The sequence below is a fragment of the Austrofundulus limnaeus genome, unplaced genomic scaffold (assembly GCF_001266775.1).
Source record: "Austrofundulus limnaeus strain Quisiro unplaced genomic scaffold, Austrofundulus_limnaeus-1.0 Scaffold49, whole genome shotgun sequence".
Taxonomy (NCBI): Eukaryota; Metazoa; Chordata; class Actinopteri; order Cyprinodontiformes; family Rivulidae; genus Austrofundulus; species Austrofundulus limnaeus.
The window spans coordinates 1,129,999-1,142,956 of NW_013952451.1; the positions used below are offsets into that span (position 1 = coordinate 1,129,999).

Here is a 12,958-nt window from a genome sequence, read left to right on the forward strand (position 1 = left end):
ACAAAGAGGAGGGAGAGTGCCGCGAAGTGATCTAATCTGTTTGTGCGTTGCAGCTCAATGGGGAGAAGCGAGAGAAGCGCGCAGCTCAGAGTGAACTGAGGAGGAAGAGGAGCAGCTGGGGAGGTGTCAGCTGAAGTAGACAGGAAAGAAACAAGACGAGAGAGAGAGAGAGATCTGAAGTGAACACTGACTGTTAAAGGTAGGAGCATTATTGCATGCTGTGCCCATATCACTCTCATTTAATCTGTAAAAAAAGATCACTCGTGTGCAGACTGCATGTGGACAGAGCCGGAGATTGCATAACGGTCCAAACAGGGCTGTTCACTCTTCTACTCTTATTGACAGAAAAATAAAAAAATAACAGTAGTTAAAACTTCTGCTCCAAAATGTTGAATCTTTTTAAGTTTATAGCTGCTTGCAAAACTTTTTGTTTTTATTCCTTAAATCAAAGTTTGTAAAAAATAAATATATATATATATATTTGGATGCACTGTAAATCCAAGTGAAGAGCTGCTAAAGTGTTTATTTTTTCTGTTTTTTAGACTTTTTCTGTGGGAATAAAGAAAACAAGATTGTTTAAAGGGATAGTTCAAATCATTTAAAGAAGGGGTCTTTGGAAAGGTAATAAACAATATCTTACTTGTAGATAGCTCTTTGAATGCACAAATTTAACTGTTGTCTTAATACATTTCAATTCAAATCCAAAAATACTTTATTGATCCCAGAGGGACATTAGGTAAATCTAATATTTAAAACTTCCAAGCAGTTCATACAAATATTGTTTCATAAACCTGTATGTTTTTGGATTACATTGTTATTTGGGATGATTTTCCCCCACAAATGACCCCAGCTGCATGGTGAACTGATGGTGAAGTAAAGGTTTATTTGTAGACTGAAGTTGTTTGGTCTTGGCCCTTCGCTGACTATCCATGAGCTCATTGGTTTAATCAGAATTAAACTTTTTTTTTTAAATTTGGCCAAACTGAGGTTTTTCATAGAAAATTTTATGTTGAGAACATTTCAAATAATAATAATAATAAATAAAAACACTTCAAAAATAACATGGGCTTTCACTTTAAAGTTTTCTTGTGCATTTGATGTATTTTAATTCAGTTAAAATTTAGTTATAGTGTAACAGAGTTGAGGTTTTTTTTGTTAAAGCCACAGACACAACCTGCGCTGTACATTAGTGAGCTCAGCTTGGAGACATAGCTGAGGGATGGAGTCACTGACAAACTGTGGTTGCTCCGGCTGTTGCTCTAAGTTTAGGAGAAAACTTGGTATCTCTGACAACAGCCCCAAACACAATCCAACTCTGTTGCCTGCAGGACAACATTTCCCGAGTCTCTTTGTCTTCCCTTTGTTTTTTATCATTCCTTTCCACAGAAAAAAAAATGTCTTGGGTGTAGGGATGGATGCTTGACAGAGCTGACTTCGGTTCCTCTGCTCTCGCCCACTCCTCAAGTGTTTTTCTATCAGCTGTGGAATTTGAACCATTCTTCCTTTGGGGTGAGGCCTTCCCCTCTGTCTGCCCCAGTTCAGAGGATTGTGCTGTCTCCAAGGAGCCTCTGTGTGTGTGTATGTGTGTGGGTGGGTATAGGGCTTCCAGTAGAGTTATACACTAAACATTACTAGCTGCTGGATAGCCCTTCAGTTAGCCGAGTTCACACAGCTGGGAGACATACAGTATATAAGAAGTGGTGTCTTTGTGTGCGTGGAGCAACGTCCCACACACGCTAAAACCCACATTCACAGTCTCTTTCAGGCCAACGCCTCTCCTCAACTGTTTCCAAAGTTACCGAGAGCTGTAAATATGCTCCGAAAAGTTCGGTTTCATTTTGTCTGGGGATGCTTTAATGTCTGGGTGTGGAGAAAGCTCGGGGCGTAAGGTTTTCGCTCATGTCTGCGTGTGTCTTTTGTGGAAATATTTCATGAACCACTGGACAGATCTTAATGAAACTCGAAGAAAGTAATCATTAGAGGTACACGGACAACTGATTAACTTTTGGGGTCAACTCGATTCAAGGAGGCGGTCAACTGAGCTTAAAAAACACAAAGTCAGCTCAGTCCGTTTTGCAGAAACAGATTCTCAGTGCAAGTTTTTATTTTATTTTATTTTATTTTATTTTTTTGTATAAAATTTTGCTGTCATCTATTTGGAGTTAACTCAATCTGTCTGTCGGCAAAATATTTCATGAATCACTGGCTGAAATTTAGTGAAACTTTCAGAAAAATGCTCTTAAATACCGAATGTGTTAGAATAGCACATGCTACAAGCGTTAATCACTTTGCAAGTTTTTTTGCTTTGACTTTCAGCATAACCTACCGGGATTAACCTTGTTTGTCTGTTCGCAAAAAACTCTTATAAATCACTGGATGTTTATAAAACTTCTAGAAAGTGCTTGTTATAAGTGTATCTACAACTAATAAACTTGATACAAGTTTATTCAACTTGATAAGCTGATATTCAAATGGCTATAACTCTAGATTGTACAGTTATTGAGCTAAAATTCATTGCGACAGTAACTAAAAGTCATTCACAACACTTACTTTAAGCATTATAATATTGCAACATTGTGCATATTGCAAGATTATTTTTGAGGTTTAAATAAAATGGCTATAACTATCATTTCTTAACATGAGACATGATCTTTGTCTGAAACTCTGGCATGAACGGTGGTAAATGTGGCCTTTATTTTCAAATTTTATGACAAAAAACACCTAAAAACACATGCACATGCATTTTCAGAGGCCAATGTTTGCACACAAGAAAGCTCACAGTCATCACAACTCTGCTTATCACAGCATCGCATGATGTTTGACCTCTTCAGGAAGGTTTGAGGGGAGAAAATTATAGAAACATCAATTGATGGTGAGATAAAGAAATAGAGGGGAAAAAAAAGCTATTGTGCACATTTAGTCTGTCATTGGCTTGTTCTTTTTCAAAAAGAACACCAACCTGGTGCGCTCCGAGATGAGAAGTGAAGCGGAGAAGCAGATTGCTTGAAAACAAATAAGAAACCAAGCTGTGGCGAGGAGCAAAGAAGGGCGGGTAAAGAGTGCAGAGCTGGAGAAAGAGGGACACGAAGGGGTTTTGGCTGTGGGGGTTGGGGGGGAGTTGGTGTCAAGGTTGCTGTGGTACTGAGAAAGAACGTACTGGGAAGAGAGAGTGTGCCAGACTGGGTGTGACTGTGATGAATCAAACAAAACATGCCTAAAACCACTTTCTGAAACCTTTTTGTTTCCTTCAAGAAAGCTGCTTTGCAAGATAAAGCTGAAGAATTCTGGTCAAAGGTGAAGGAAGGAAAAGTTCAGCTGGCCTCTGTTGGAAAAAAAAATACATCATTCCAAACTGATTCCATATGTGAAATTCCTTTTGAACATCTGTGTTGTGATAAAACACTGTCTTGTGGTGGTAGATCTCTCTGTTTATGACCAAAAGCAAACTTAGCTCAGTCTTGCCCAACCAAATAGTTCTTACACTATTAACAACCCCACCCCCAAGGAAACATAAACGTAATGTCTTTTCTGATTTTGTGAATGGATGAATTAAAACCCACCCAACTGTGGACAGCTCATCTGTGAGGGAATGAGTTGTTTCCGTGCTGAGAGACTTGGATAAGAAGGTGTCACATAATGAGCAAGGACAGAACAAGGCAGAACCAGAGTGAGTGGGTAAAGAGGAGATAAGAAACCCAGCTCGGCTGAGAGTGGGTGTGTTTTTTTTTCTTCCCTTTTTTTTTTATCCAGCTCAGGGTTGCTTCAGGTTGGAGATAGGCCAGGGTCTGATGGCGGGATGTGTTCCGAGGTCTAGGATGGCTGGGAACGTTACTCCACATCACTGCTGACGGAACGTACTGGAAGAGTTCTGGGCCGAAGGTTGGGGTCAGCAAGATTAGCTTGATTTTTGATATCTTTAAAGCTTTAACTGTGTTCAGTTTCACTTTAATTATTATTTATTTTCCATGTGTCTATTCATGTTTCTGAGTCTCGGTGTCTTTCGCTGTAACTGTGCACTGCTGGGAACTCTGTGTGCATTTTCTGCATTGCCTGACTTTAAAATAACTGGTTGCAAAAGGTCGGAGAGAGGTCAGGGTGCGCTAGAATTACAGCAAAAGAAGAATCTGTATAAGTGGCTGAAATAAAAAAAAAGATCTTGGACTGATTGTTACTTTGATTCTTTGGGTTAAAAACTGTAAGTCAAGATTATTCGGCTTTTCTATATAATGTAGCCAATCATAGCATTTATTCCTTGTCTGAATCCCAGGAGAGGATTGTAGCATTTGGTTCGTTGGCTGTGGCTCTTTTCTATTTACGTTCATGTCTGTTTTCACGAGACGTCTTGCTTCCTACTTTAACTGTGAAGATGGGTCCCTGAGACAAACAGTGTCTGCATGTGATTCTACATGTGTGTATTTTTTAATATGTGTGCAACTCTGTGTGCAATCTGATCTCAGGGAGTCTATTTTTCTTTCCACATCTGCTTGCTTCCCTCATTTGTGGCAGAAAGCTGATCCCCTTGGGCAAATAGGCAGCATCATATGACTGAGGGAATGCCATCTAGGGATTCAAACGTGTGTGTGTGTGCGTGCGTGCGTGTGCGTGTGTGTGTGTGTGTTGTGTAATCACGGTCTGCTTTTTACACTACAAGAGGTGTTCTGAGGCTCTAGCTGTGAAAGTTGTGCATATCTGTTTGTTTTGTGGGGGTCTAACTGAAATTGAACAGGTGGGCTTGACTTCTTGCATCCTCCCCAGACCCTTGGAACTCGACCCCACGCACTATGTACTTCACGTCTGCATGGGGGCTCCAAACAGACCCATATGTCCCTCTTCTGTGTTGTTCTTTGGCGTCTCTCATTTTCTGTGCCTGCAAGCCTTGGCTGTCTGTCTGCTTATCTTCCCGTTTTGTTTTCACCTCTATCTGTCTGCGTTTCTTTTTTGACGCCCGCAAACTAATTAAAAGACCCTACCAATTAACACATAGAGCAGCATCGATGGCTCTGTTTTGGTGAGACGACAAGAGCCAGAAAAAAAAAATCGTAAAAAAAACCTTTATTTTTTTACTGATTTGAACTAGTGTTGGGAATTCTGGTTCTTTTTAGAGAGCCAATTCTTTTGGATCGGCTCACTAAAAAGAGACGTCATTTCTGGTCAGATTTTTTTCTTGCATATTACCAAAAGTATGTGTAAAATACTGTAAATTACTAATGTAAAAGTGTACACTATATTATTTTTTATTCATGTAGTACAGCAAAAAAAAAAAAAAAAAAAAAAAAGCAACAGCTTCTAAAACCAAACAACATTTCAGCAGTTCTAAAGAAGGCATATTGCCAAAACTTCAACTGTTGTTTCCTTTTCATTTGGAAACTGTTGCCTTTTTTTGCTGTGTCACAATTTGTCATCACATCTCAGTGGGGCACCCTTGTTTAGTGAGTCTGAATGCACTTCTTTCTCCTGTTTTGTGTTAATTTAAATGGTTTTATATACACAACATAGAACAAACTGCTGCAAAAATAAATTATAAAGTACAACTAAAAGCAAATATCCATCTGAACTGGACAAACATGTTCAATCTCTAATTGTGCATAATGTTATTATGTGTTCAGTTGTGTCCATAGTGTTTATTCTTATTTCTTCCTTGTGTGCTCTAATATTTTTTTCCTTTAGATTTTCTTTATATTATATATACTTCCTTGATGTAATATTTTTTTCTTTTATATTTTATCTCTAATGCTTACTTGAATGGTTGCTGCTGTAATAATTACTATTTCCCTCCAGGGATCAATAAAGTATTCTGATTCTGATTCTGATTATGATATTATTTGTAAATTTGCAACAATGTGAAACCACACCTAAAAAATGCTCAACAAAATAAAAATTAAAACATGCAAAAGAAAAAATAAAAGCAGCATCCCATAGACATTTTTTGGAAGTATGTACCAAATAATGACATTCAAAGAAAATTAATAAAAAAAAAAATCTACCAATCAGGAACCGGCTCCCATCAGTCACTTCATAGAGTCAGATTGTTTGTGCCCGAACCATAGAACAAGAAAAATAATGGAAAATAATCTGAAAGAGGCCACTGTTTGCTAGATGCCACACGGGCACTTGTCTACGTGGTGTTTTGTCACAATTGTAAATGTGTCAGGGAGCAATGACTCAGTGATTTCTGCACACCCTCGTACAAACTTTACTATCATCACACAGAAAAGTCTGTTAACCCGCCCAAGCTGACTCACAGGTACAATGACTCAAAGAGCAAAACCCTTAAACCTCTAAAGTCCACAAACCTCCTCAGCACTGTGAAGACACAAACACACCGCCGCCCCTGCTCATCTGAACAGAAAGCATTAAACCAACATTCTGCAAGGCAGAAACACCCAAGGGTGTCAGTCCTGCTAATCAGGGTTAGACTTGTTTTATCCTTGGCCAACCCACTGACGAAACCACAAGATTTTAATCTGTGTTTGTGTTTATAAATAACTCTTAAGTAAGGTGTTTCTTTTTGCGGCCGGTCTGATCTGTTGTCTGGGTCGTGCCGATTTTACAGCTTCAGGATGCTGACCCAACCTGAATGACACCCTGTGGTGTGCCTTTGCAGCCTCTCCTCTCACATTCCTGAATGGGTCAGGCTAACTGATGGTAGTGAGTATAAGGACGAGGGTTTTCTGTCATCCCAGTTCATGTTTGCCTGCATCCAGTTTCTGTAGTTTGTTCCCATGCACAGGAAAGTTGTAAATTTAATCGTTGCATCTAAAGATGTTTATCTTAAATGCAGTTTTACCAACACAATCTTTTACTGGCTTTTTGTTAAAAGAAGATAAAGGGGTAAAAAAAAGGCACAACAGTTTTTTTCCAATTAACTTCATTTTGTTAATTAAAATGACAAAACAAATTGAATTTAATTTGACGTTGACACACTGAAACCTGTTTCAAATCATCTAAGGAGAGATTATTTTTAAAGAAATAATATTGATCTTATTTCAGTATAAATTTTTAATCAAGTTGACCACTATGTTTCTCTCTGAATATCAAATGACACTCAACACCAAAGCATTAGAAAACAACTGGCATCATTCTGTGTAAAAATATTGATTTCCTTAGTCTTTTAAAAGTGTTATGGCTAAGTTTTTTTCTTTTTGCATCCTTTTCTTTTGACATCCAGTAGGGTTTAATGTTGTGCAGCTGAACTTTAAATATTGGAAAGATGTACAGTATCACAGCATCAATTTTTTTTAGTTAAAGTGATAACTCAGATTTTTTTGAAGTGGCTGCTACAGTTTTATTCAGAAATATCACATTCCCACTGAAAGTGCCCCAAGATGCACATGAAGTGCTATGGCTATAGCTGAGTTTTGTATTTGCAAGTGATCATAAAATTTAATTAATATACTAACCATTTATTGTGAAATTGAGATTAGTGTGAAGAGTGGTTTGCATCAACTGCTATAAAACTTTTAAGGTTAGAATTGCTGTAAGACGACAGCGATCCACTTTGGTCTTTCTTACTGTTATCTTGTTGGTCAGCTCTGAATTCAAATATCTTTCTTCAAACTATACGGTGAGCTAATTGCAACAGATAAGCTGTTCATAAACTTTTCACAGAACCCCAACATATTTGAACTATCCCTTTAAGTCTTTATCAGTGTGCTGTTTCCAAAAGAATGACTGTAATGTTTCTCTGCTTCCAATATGCTGCTCCGAAGTGTTAAAGAAAAGCTTTAATCAGGAGTTCTGCATCATTCCAGAGAACTCCCAGCTGCCTGCCCCATGCCCTTTTTCATACCATCAAAAAAATTGTGTGTTTTGCAACTAAATGACATGTGGTCACAGTGTGCACTGATTGTTTCATGCTGTTTGTGTACCAGGTCACAGTGCAGTAGTGCAGAAATAACTCCACGCTAGTATAGATTTTTCCATCACACTATTCTAGGCTACATACCATGCATAGTGCATCAGCTGTGACTAGCTGTGTGTGTTTTGTTGTCCTATCTGCATAAAACAGTGGAGTTGCATAATATTTCAGCTGCAGCAGACACATATTAAAATCATTGCATTTCATTGCCATGTGACGAAAATTATATCTCTTCATTTATTTTATTTTATTTTATTGGGGATTTCAGGTCAGCTGAAGGATTACATGCTTGCCTATTTTTTATGAAAATGGCCACAGGATTAAAAAAAATCCACCCAAAGCCCTATTGAATAAAATTAAAATGCATCGCTTTTGAAATAAATGCTTTTCATCTTGCAACAGGTTTGTTCTTTGTTTGCTCAAGTGGAATACAATATGAGGAACTCGATATAGCAGCTCAAATGGACAAACAGCAGGCGGGCTATTTGAAGTAAACACACAAAAAAGGGTCTTCCTGTTTGTCACATGTTTTGTTTGTGTCTCAGACTGTCTGTGAATTTTGCTGTTTATACTTCTATTCTTACTTTCTTTGGCCCCCTTGACAAATATAAATCATAAGACAAAGTAACAGTAAATTGTTTTTAACTCTTTCGTATTTGAGTTTTGTAAAATACTTAACAATAAACTGTTTTTAATATAATCATTTGTTATAATTTATTGTAAATTTTAAATATATCCTCTTCAACCAGCAATTTTATTTTCTCAACTGATAACGTTTAACATTAAGGTGCCCAGCAGGTGAGCCCCAAAACAACCTGTAAAAGAAGATAAAACTATCCCCTTTGTAGTTCAACCTATCAATTGGTGAACACATGTAACCTTATAGGATGGAATTTCTTTAATGTGAACTCCAAGCTGACAGGAAACCTTCGAAACAGTGTGCTTTGCAGAGTTGATGCACGGAGCGAATGCAGTGTGATCTCAGCAGGTCTGTAGCTCTGTGTTTTTGTGCCTGACTGAAGTCCAGAGGTGTTTGTCTTGGCTTCACTCTCTGTTTAATCAGGCTGTTTTCGGAGTACTGACTGACCTGTGCAAAGGCCCGATATGTTGCTCTCTCCTCTACTTTTCTATGACCCTCTCTGTCCTGATGGTAATCGCCACTCTGGCTACTACCTTGTACCTCGTTTCCACTTTGTTTGTCGTATGAGGTATTTGAATTCTGCAACTTGTAGCAATGTGTGTTTGTTTGTCTGTTCCACATTTTGAAAAACCACTCACAAAATGTACATTATGTTGTTTTATATTACACCGGTGAAGAAATAAGATTTGTGCTCATATATTTTTCTCACACGCAACTTGACTTTAAAACTGGGTTGAAAGGAGAAACGTAGAGGTCATCATCATTCCTAATATTACAGCAGATAGCAGTGAGGTGTAATTTATCTGTCATAGTTCAGTTGTATTAATGGACAGACTTCCTGGCAGATTGGACATTGGTGTTTATAACTTATTTGCTGCACAATAAAGCTCTATAATGTACTATAAAATTTACAGCTCTCTGCACCATGTTTGCCATGATGGTAAGCTTTCCTTGCATGATCCATCAGTCAAGGCTTTCACAGAGAGACTATTATCTCTGAACATTTACATTCATTTCATTTTTTTAACTGAAACGCAAATTGTCTTTGAACTACTTGAATTTCTGACTTTGATAGATGCCATTTTCTGTTTTGATTTACACCTGTGGCACAGCACATGAGTAGATTGGGAGATATGGGGTGCTCACACCATCAGATCAGTTTCACTGATAGGTCAAAAGAATTGTAATTCTAATAATCAATCAATTAGTTTTTCATTGTTTTTTTCTAAATAGTCCTGAAGCACAAAAATTCCAAAATTTTAAAGGGGCAATATTATGTGTTTCTCAGGCATAACAATGTATCCATGTCACCTTTAGCTGTTATTAAAATACTGTTTTCATGTTTAAATAGAAAATTAACATCTTCTCATCACTTCCTCTTCTAAACACCTTGAAATTTGCCTCTGTCTCTTTAAGAACCACCTTCCGCTTCTGTCCCGTCCATTGTGGTGCGGGTGGTCGCGTGCGCTATGATGCAGTTTACTTGGCATCTGAAAATACATGTCCTCAAAGATATTTTGAATCTGAAAAGAGCTTCACTGAGTGAGAAGTAGTGTTAAGAGCATCAGTCAGTTTAAGTTTCACTTTCACTTTCACTCGTTTGCTTTGTTACTGCCGAGAGCCTGCAGGAGTCATGGGCGGGGTGGGGAGGTGTGCTCCGTGATGAGGAAGCTCAGCTTAAAGACACGTCTCAGAGGCATTTCTGGTCCCAAAAGGCATTTCTGGTCCCCAGCTGTCGTTTTGCTCCTCAGCATGGCTGCTTAAAAACGCTTCAGGATTTCTCAAACATGCATGAATGAGTCAAAGCAAGGCTTTGGGCATGTTTTTTATGAGAGTGTAACATTTCAACATGATATAAAACTCAAAAAAGTTGATTTTACATGATACTGCCCCTTTAAAGCATTTTACAAGTTTGGTCGGGATGAGACAAGCACTGTTGATGGATTTACTGACTTGCATGAAAAGAGTGTAAATTAGTCAATTTCAAGTTGACAGTAATTTCATAGTTTATATGAATTATTGGTACTTTAAAAAAAGGTTGGTGAATTTCACTTTCCAAAGTGCAAGCTGATGTCGATATGCTTAATAGAGACATGTCTGTCTGGTTCATTGTTTAGGTTCAAACAGGAGAGGAACAAAAGTTGTGTGAACGTCTTTTATCAGACATTGTCTGGTCTGTTCAACTGCAGCATAGATTTTTCACACAAAAATATTGCTATTTTTTGCAACGTTATGTGCAAACAAGTAGAAAACCCTGGTCTATATCAGTGCTGAAATATTGACCCGGTGTTGAGATGACATCTATTTGTGTCTGTTGCTCTGTGAGCTGTTAAACTTGTTTGAGGCATTATGTAGCCAAAATGGTGGACATTGTGAAGACTTGGTCAGGCAGAACTGCACCATTCTGACTCAATCATTGGCCACTTTGTGTTGTTTTGTGTGCCTTTCAGGCTCAGTCTTTGTCTCAGTGTCAAAGGATTGACAAAAGGCAGACCCACATAGTTTTCATATTTGCTATTTGTTGCTTCTATATCAGGGTGACCGGTCTGTTTATACGATCAATTCAAAGGTTAGTGTCCTCAAAGGTTCAGAGCTGGTGACTCTAACATTAAATTGGCTGACAGTCTGAGTTTTTACCTGGCTCTTGTCCTGGAAAACTTCTTGGTCTCAGTCCCACAGTTGTTGTTGAACACATGCAACCAAGAATTTATGCTAAGCGCTTGTCTTATCCCTTCTAAATAAATGCAACCCCATATAGTTCAGCATTCCCTTCCCACAACATTTTAAGTCAGGCGTGTCCAATTCTGGTTCTTGACAGCTACTATCCTGTACATATTACTTCTTTCCCTGCTCTAACTTCTCATAACGACATCTTAAAGTTTTGCCGATGCTTGTTAATCAACCATTCATTTGAATCAGATGTGTCGGAGCAGAGAAACTGGAAAAACAGGCAGGATTAGAGACCCAGTTTTAAGAAATATTTCATTTTTATCTCTTACACGCATCCCTTTCTACAAATAAAGCATTCAGTATGGCTATTAATAAAACTTTTTTTAAAACCAACAATAAAGGAGAAACGTAAACATTCACAATAAAGTCTATCTCAACTCAAGAGGATTACCCCAGGCTAATAAACGACGTCAGGCTCAAATAGTAGGAGATGTTCAGCAAAGTGAACTACGCCTTTAAGAGTATGAATCGGCAGCTGAAGAGTTTTAATAAGATTAGTCCTGCCACTTGCCAGCCACAGCTTACGAGGCACCTCCACTGACCTGTATCCCTCTGTCCAGCAGAGATTGTGCATGTGTGTTTGCCTGACTACGTGTTATCTTAAAGTCTTACATTCATGTCAGCTTTGTGCTTAATTACTATTTGAAGCTAAAATAAAAACAGAGTATGTTGTGCTTTTATTCATCAGTATACTGGTTTATACGTGTACACACACCTAAAATCTTTTTCCAGCTCACTTTGTTTTTGTCTTGGTTGGTGATATATCACTTAATTGCTGCTAAAAGCTAGCTGCTGCTGCCTCTGTGCGCACCATGTGGTGCAAAATTGACAACAAAGTAAACATTAATAAAACAATGTTTGCATGAACTGAGGTGATTTTTCTTTTTTAGATTGGAGTTATTTTAGGATGGCAGAGATCCCCTTTGGTCTTTGCTCTGGTCAGATTAGCGATTAGCTCGTCAATCTGGTCAAGAATAAAGTCAATTTTTTTCCCAACTGAGTTTGTTCAAAAAGTTAACTTTAAAATGCAAGAACCCCACTTGAATATGTCTAAAGCAGCATTGCACCATACACACACTAATGTGATGCCACATACTGGAACTGTACTTGTTTTTTATTAGGAGATGGAGGGCACCAAATTAGGGACAGTGCCAAGTATACAGCACTTCAAGTACCGGTATTCAGGCAGTGGTTCAAGGAGGCCAGGGTTCAAAATGTGAACCATCTAAGTTGTGTTTGATGTTTTAATTAGTGGTTTAGTCTCACTTGGATTTAGGGCTGATAGAGAGAACCTCCTTTATCTAAATTTCATCAGCAATGCCATGTTTATACACCCCTCACTTCCACCCTATCTGTTATCCTCTTAGCCTTTGCTTTAGTCTTTCTAGCCACTTTGCATTCCTCACACATCCCACTTTCACAACCCATCACTGCCAGCACAGCCTTAAGATGATCATAAACCAGCATCACAGTTGAAGGAAGACTTCAAAATTGGTTCAAATGCAATGCTTATATGAAGAGGCATAATAACTAATAACACATGCCACAATGACACATTGTCTGATCTTAATGCTCCTGCATGATGGTCAGTGAGTCATGAATATAAAAGCAAAATTGTTTGTCCCCCCTTTTTTATGATTGCAGTTTATAAATGACCCAGAGAACAGATGGGAATTCAACTTTGAGCCTCATAGCACTCATTAAGCCCTGAATATTTTTTTTTTTTTTTT

The 12,958-nt window shown here is 38.1% G+C and overlaps 1 long non-coding RNA gene across 1 annotated transcript in view; it reads left to right on the top strand.

Annotated features, from left to right (window-relative positions):
* Positions 1 to 972, top strand: part of LOC106517454 (uncharacterized) — a 5,785-nt gene extending 4,813 nt beyond the window's left edge. The window contains exons 2-3 of the long non-coding RNA XR_001310212.1: positions 54 to 199; positions 543 to 972. This is a non-coding gene — a long non-coding RNA (uncharacterized LOC106517454). The remainder of the gene's footprint in view (positions 1 to 53; positions 200 to 542) is intronic.
* Positions 973 to 12,958: the final 11,986 nt, after the last annotated feature.